Genomic DNA, 6,000 nt, shown 5'->3' on the forward strand with positions numbered 1-6,000 from the left:
TCTGCTCAAATAATGTTTGGGACAAGCACTTTAAAAACGGTCTTTTATGAAAATATAAAGGTGTCCCAAGTGGGACAAGCCAGTCGGATCTGCATTCTGGATACTTGCCTTAATGTAGGGGACCTACTGCATTCATATCCCTCCCACCACCTACCTACAGCAATACTACACTCTGCAAGACAAAGTGCTAAAAGTTCTGCTTTTTAAGAGGCATTTACATAACACTAACCAGAAGAATAAATACCGTTTCAATACCCAAATCACCAATGCTTCTCCAAATCAAAGGAAGCTCTCAACCTAATGAAATTCTCCACAAAGATGAAGGAAACAGCCTCCATTGTTAAAACTTTCACAAAACGCTAAGGTGTACACCTTATTTCTATATGCTTAACTGCTTGGTGGGCGCAACTAACGACGTGTTTTTTTTTCAATGCCTATGGAGAAACATCTCTTGACAAATGTTGTTGTATAATTTTGCTTACATTGTTATACAAACGACCAACTTGAAATTTGCCTTATCCTCGGCTCAATCTCTAGCACAGATGCTGAAAAGCAATACAACAGCCAAAACATGAGAAAGCAAGGAGTCTGAAAAAACCCAGACTGGCACCCTGTGCCCAGAGAACTGAGGATGGGCTGGTCCTTGACGCGCCCACAAGAGGCTCCCGTTACTGGGTGTCTACAGCCACTCTAGTGTATTGAGCCCACTGTGGGCTGGTGACCCCGCTGTGGGCCGATAACCCCGCGCTAGTCTGAAACTAAAGGGCGCCGGACCACTGGAAGGCAGAAAACATTCCTCGGGCTGTTTCATCTAATGTTATTCCCCTCGTTTCCTCTTGGAAAGTCTGACTCGCCTGTCGAAGATGGCCACACACGCAGGGCTCCGGGATGAGGGGTGAGAGGGTGGTACCCTCGGCCCGGGTGAAACAGGGGAACCACATTCACTCCGTCATGCAGGTCCTGCACGCAGACACGGACCAGGAGGCTCCGAGGCCTGACGCCTCTCCGACACGCGCCTCCGCGGGCCTCGGCTTCCCATCGCGACGGGGACCCCTCCCTGCCCAAAGGCCCCCCCAGCCACGGGAAGCGAACCCGACTTGGCCAGCCCACCCGGAAGCCCTCCCCAGCTCACACCTGCCAGCGCGTGACGCCCACAGCCCCGCGCCCGTCCGACCCGGCCCTGCCATCCCCGGCGCCCCTTCCCTGCGCGCGGGACGTCACCCGCGTCCCTACCCGCCCCCCGGGTCAAAACCACCGGACGGCCGCCCCCTCGGAGCACGCGCTCCAGACCACCGCCCCCGCCGGGCCCCGCGCTCGCTCACGCCCCTCCCGGCCCTCTCCCCGCCGCGCTCGCTCACTCGCGAGGACTCGCACGCCCTGCGCCTCAGCTTGACAGGCCTGCCCGCACCGCGCGCTCCCGCGGCCGCCCGGTTCAGACTCGCGGTGTGCGGGGGAGGGGAAGAGCAGCAGTGGCCGTCGGTCCTCACTCACCGCCGAGCAGTGCCGGTTCCGAGTGCGCGGCGTTCCGCTGTGAGGCGATGCGCTGCGATGCGCGCGGTCCCCGCTCCTCCGCTGGCTGTGGAAGCGACGTAGTAGGGGGACTGAGGAGAACGGGGGTCAGTCCCTCCCGCTTCGCCTCCCAGAAACACGGGGACCCCAGAAACTAAAACAAAATAAACAAACTTTCCCCTCCGCCTCCCTCCCCCAAAACCACAACACAAACACTCTGGGGCCCGCCCACAGCCCCACTCCATTGGCTGCAGGGAGGATGCCTCCGGCTCTCACTGGCTGGTTTTTGTGTTTGTCAAGCTAATGCTCCGCCCCTCCAATTCCTCGCCGCTGCCGTCGCCCCTCATTGGTCAAGTGCTTCCCGTTTGACGAGCTAGGATTGGCTGAACTGCCTGCGCCAATCATTGGGGGACACACCCCCTTAGCATCCCAGAGGCCGCTTCCTCGGTCGCCGACCAGGAGAGGCGAAGGGGAAATTAGAGCATGATGGCGGCCGAGTTCACTTGGCGCAACCATCGTCTTTTTTCTTTTTTCTTTTTTTTTAGCTCATTAGTGCCTGGCCCTCGCACAGTATCCCCTAAGTCCCTCTCTCCATCCAATACTGCCTAGTAACGGAATGTATACGTGCCGGCTCCTTGATTTATCTTCGCCGAAGTGCTGAGTGTGGGCTGGTTGTGCGTCATTGGACTGTCAGACTGTCACTCGCTAGTCAAATCTTCAAACTATTGGTGGAAAAGCAAGAAAGCCCGTCCTACAACAAGGGCCGATGCCATTGGTTTGACTCCACTGAGTTCTTTTCTGGTACCTTATTGGGCAAATAAGCGCGTCCGTCAGATCTGGTATTCACTGTGCTAGTTAATTGTTTACTAGGGAGTTTGGATGAATTCTGGTCCTTTGGCCTGTAGTTGACGGTAATAATGACTATCACTTATTGGGTGCCCACTTTGTGCCAAGTACTGTGCGGAATCCTTTACAGGAATTACCTGGTTAAACCTGTGAGTTTTACAAATTCTCTAAATTTTACCGATAGGAAACCAAGGTGCCAGGGAGGTTGGGAAACTTGCCCAAGGTCACCCAGATAGAAAGTAGTTGGTGGGCCTGGCATTGGGGCCCTAGAACTGTCTGACTCCAGAGCCTTCTCTCTTTTCCTTGTACTTTAGTGCCTCTCTCTTAGCCAGAATGGTACCTGTCAGCCAACCCAACATCTTAAAAACATTTCGTTCAGAATTCAAGTTCTTGAATCGGTTTCTAGAAGTTGGGAACTAAAAAGCTATGGAGAGGTTGTCATTGCCTCCACCACAGCCTCCTCTCCAGGACCCATTCCTCCCACCCTAAAATAAACAATCCTGGCGCTTCCTGACCAAAAGCCCATCTATCTCTATGCCCATCTTCTCATCTTTATAAATGGATATTTCTACCATCCTTGTGTGCCAAGCCTACCTCCTCGACCCCCACCCTATCTTTGGAGAGAGTCCTCAAGAGCTGGAAGCAAGGAGAAAGAATACATTGCTTAGAAATAAATAATTGATTGCATGCAAAGGGAACAGCCCTTCGGCTCCTGGGAAGCTTCCAGAGTTACCCCTGATGCTGTACAAGATGTGTGCTCCTGGCTCGTGGCCAGTGGATTCTTTTTCAGTGGCAGCTTACAGCGAAGTGAATCCAACATTCCAGCCAGGGGAGGGAAGGGTGCTTAGGACCCACTGCCAGAGAGCCAGCCCCAGCCGCTGGGACTGAAATGATCTGCAGGAGCACAGTGCTGGACTGGAGCCTGCATTCCGTCTCGAGTAATTAACATTTTACCATCCCAAATCCCCATCCTCTGTAGCTTCAGTGGGATCAGCGCCCTGGTTTCACTTCCTGACCCAAGCTGTTGTGTAACCTCATTGGCACTGCTTTAATAATAAAACAACCACTGTAACAGTAATAATGCTCAGCACTTAAAGCCTTTCAGCGGAGGAAGACAAGGCATTTCACAAACATCAATTAAGATTGAATGGCCGGTATTCCTAGGGCGACTGACAGCAGAAAATCGTGGGTCAAATTCTAATAAAGGTCCTAAAATCCCGAGTCCTTATAACCACGTGCACATACCCCATACTAGCATTTCAATTTGGGATTCTGAGCTGGAAACAATGAGTGAGAAATCTTCAGGGTCCAACCTTCCTTGTCTTTATAGTTGGTTGGTTGTACTTACATTTTAACCCTTAAACTAGTACTTGGTTTTATAGTCGGACACATCAATCTCCCCCAACTACTTGTAAGTTCCTTGAAAACGAACGGTTTCTTTTTCATCTTCGCATCCCTTAAATTGCTCTGATTATTGAAGTTCCCCAATTAATAATTATTCAGTAAAACGGAACATCGCTGGAGGCAAGAATGACAGAACTGAAGCTGCCCTACTTCAGGCACATCCTGAGAAGGCAGGGTTCTTTGGAAAGGATAATAATGCCGGGAAAAATAGAAGGCAGCAGGAAAAGAGGAAGACCAGGTCTGAGATGGATTGACTTCGTAAGAGAAGCCATAGGCATGAGTCTTTGGGGGCTGAGCAGGGCTGAACCTTGTTGAGGACAGAACCTTGTGGATATCCATCATGCATTAATAGGGTTGCCAGAAGTCGGAGCCAACTCAACGGCATGTAAGGCATATAACACACACAAATGCTTATGGAGTCTGTTGGCACTGTTCCTGAGGTACGAAGGCCAAACAGATGAAGAAAACACCTCTGCCTTCAGGGATCTCAGTCTAGCGGAGGTGACCAGCAGGCAGACAGATAATCACAGTGCAGGTGGTTTGAAGCACATGGGAGGGACACAGAACTCAATCTTGGATGGACAGGGATGGCTTCCTAGAAGAAGTGATACTTACAAGGAGGACGAAAGGATGCATTGTGGTTAGCTAGGCAAGAGACTGGAAATCTGTGATGACCGGCCACAAATGCTCTCTGGGGACAGGGAGCAGGATAGGAATATCCAGGAGTGACGAAAGCTGCGTCCTATAATCTTTGTCTTGGAGGGCCTTCAGCTATCTGTTCACCTCATTGTATTCCCCTCCCCAGGAGAAAGCAGGAAGCTGGAAACCCTGTCATGCTTGCCCATTTGAGAATAAGAAAATAATGTTCAGATTAAGATTGCTGGTTGTTTTTTTTTTTTTCCTGATCATAAAAGTAACACTGAGTAAAGATTTCAGACAATCCAGAAAGTTTTACCATAGAAAAGAAAAGCTCCCCCAAATCCCACTACTAAAACCAAACCCCGCGAAGGAGACTATCCTCCCAGACTCTTTTATGAATAGACCCGCACATGGCTTTCTTCCCAACATCGGGATGTGGTTTCAGGGTCTTGTCTGCACGCTGAGAACTCTCCTGGCTCAGAACTGCAGTTTTGGAAGGAACCTGGTCTCACTTTCTGTACTTATGGGAGGGAAGCCAATAAATCAACCAAATATTTATTGCAGAGGATGATGGGTTTCCAATTCCTGTCGTAGCGAATGATAAATTAACCACCTGTTACAGGACTTTGGGGCTTGCTGGGCCTAGTGCAGAAACAATGAATGGCAGGAGGAAGGGGGAAGGGCGGGGCTGCTGTGCTTACTGCTCCAGGGCTTACTGGCATGCTTTGGTGGCTGTAGAGCAAGCATGTCAAACTCGTGGCCCACGGGCCCCATGCCTCATTTATTTGGCCTGTGGTAGCCTTTGAGTTTGACATGCTCGCTGTAGAGTCAATCCATGCCTAGAAAAAGGCAGCCCAGGTCAGAGAATGACATGCTAGGGTCTTCTTCTCTGCTCTTTCTTTTCATTTCTTCTCTGCAAGTTGTTGGGGGGGGGGGGGAGGGATTTTTGTTTGTTTCAAGCCCCCCGGCTTTGAGAGCGAAAAGACTCAGCTAGCCCCTCACACCTGTATGCAGGCCAAGTACAGTATGTTCTTGGAGTGTTAGACTATTCTTAGAGCTCTATATGTGTTGTTCTATGCAGCTGGCTTTCTGCTGGAGGGAAAGGCAGATTTAATGAGTGATAGCTGCCTTGGATGGCTACCAAAAGTGCTCTGAGCCATTCCAAGCAATAGGCCTTCCTTTTTTTCCCTTGAGAGAGTGTTCTGTGATCCCTGAACACATTGCATTGGCCTGGATAAAATCCAGTGCAACAGGAACTTCTGCGAATGATTCTGCATTGACCCACAGGCGGGGGGGTGGCCTGGCCAGCTGGATCGGCGCCAGCTCTGGTTGCTGTGGTGCAGGAGAACTCCCTCTACCCTTCGCGCTGGCCTCTCGTTGCTCTGAGACACTTGGAAGTGTTTGTAAGCATTCTTCAATTCTCCAAACCGATAAACATGGGAAGCTCCCTGCAAAGCAACCTAATCCAAAAAGACAAGGGGAACCGGGGACAGCTGATACTGCTCACTTGGGCAGTGGGTGTGGCCACAGCCAAGGCCAGGAGCAGTGGGGGAGGGGAGCTTTCTTCAGGGCGCTGATTATAGCGGACATGCTCATAAGCAT

At 51.0% G+C, this 6,000-nt stretch overlaps 1 protein-coding gene across 2 annotated transcripts in view; it reads right to left on the bottom strand.

Moving 5' to 3' along the window:
• Window positions 1-1,689, bottom strand: part of TNRC6B (trinucleotide repeat containing adaptor 6B) — a 216,025-nt gene extending 214,336 nt beyond the window's left edge. The window contains exon 1 of one of the 2 annotated variants that reach the window (XM_079774127.1): window positions 1,492-1,689. The gene's annotated coding sequence lies outside the window, so the exon portion shown is untranslated. Of the gene's footprint in view, window positions 1-1,358; window positions 1,416-1,491 lie in introns of those variants that run through there. The other variant, XM_079774129.1, reaches the window with a different exon arrangement.
• Window positions 1,690-6,000: the final 4,311 nt, after the last annotated feature.

Source organism: Cnephaeus nilssonii (assembly GCF_951640355.1).
Source record: "Cnephaeus nilssonii genome assembly, chromosome: 6".
NCBI classification, from domain to species: domain Eukaryota; kingdom Metazoa; phylum Chordata; class Mammalia; order Chiroptera; family Vespertilionidae; genus Cnephaeus; species Cnephaeus nilssonii.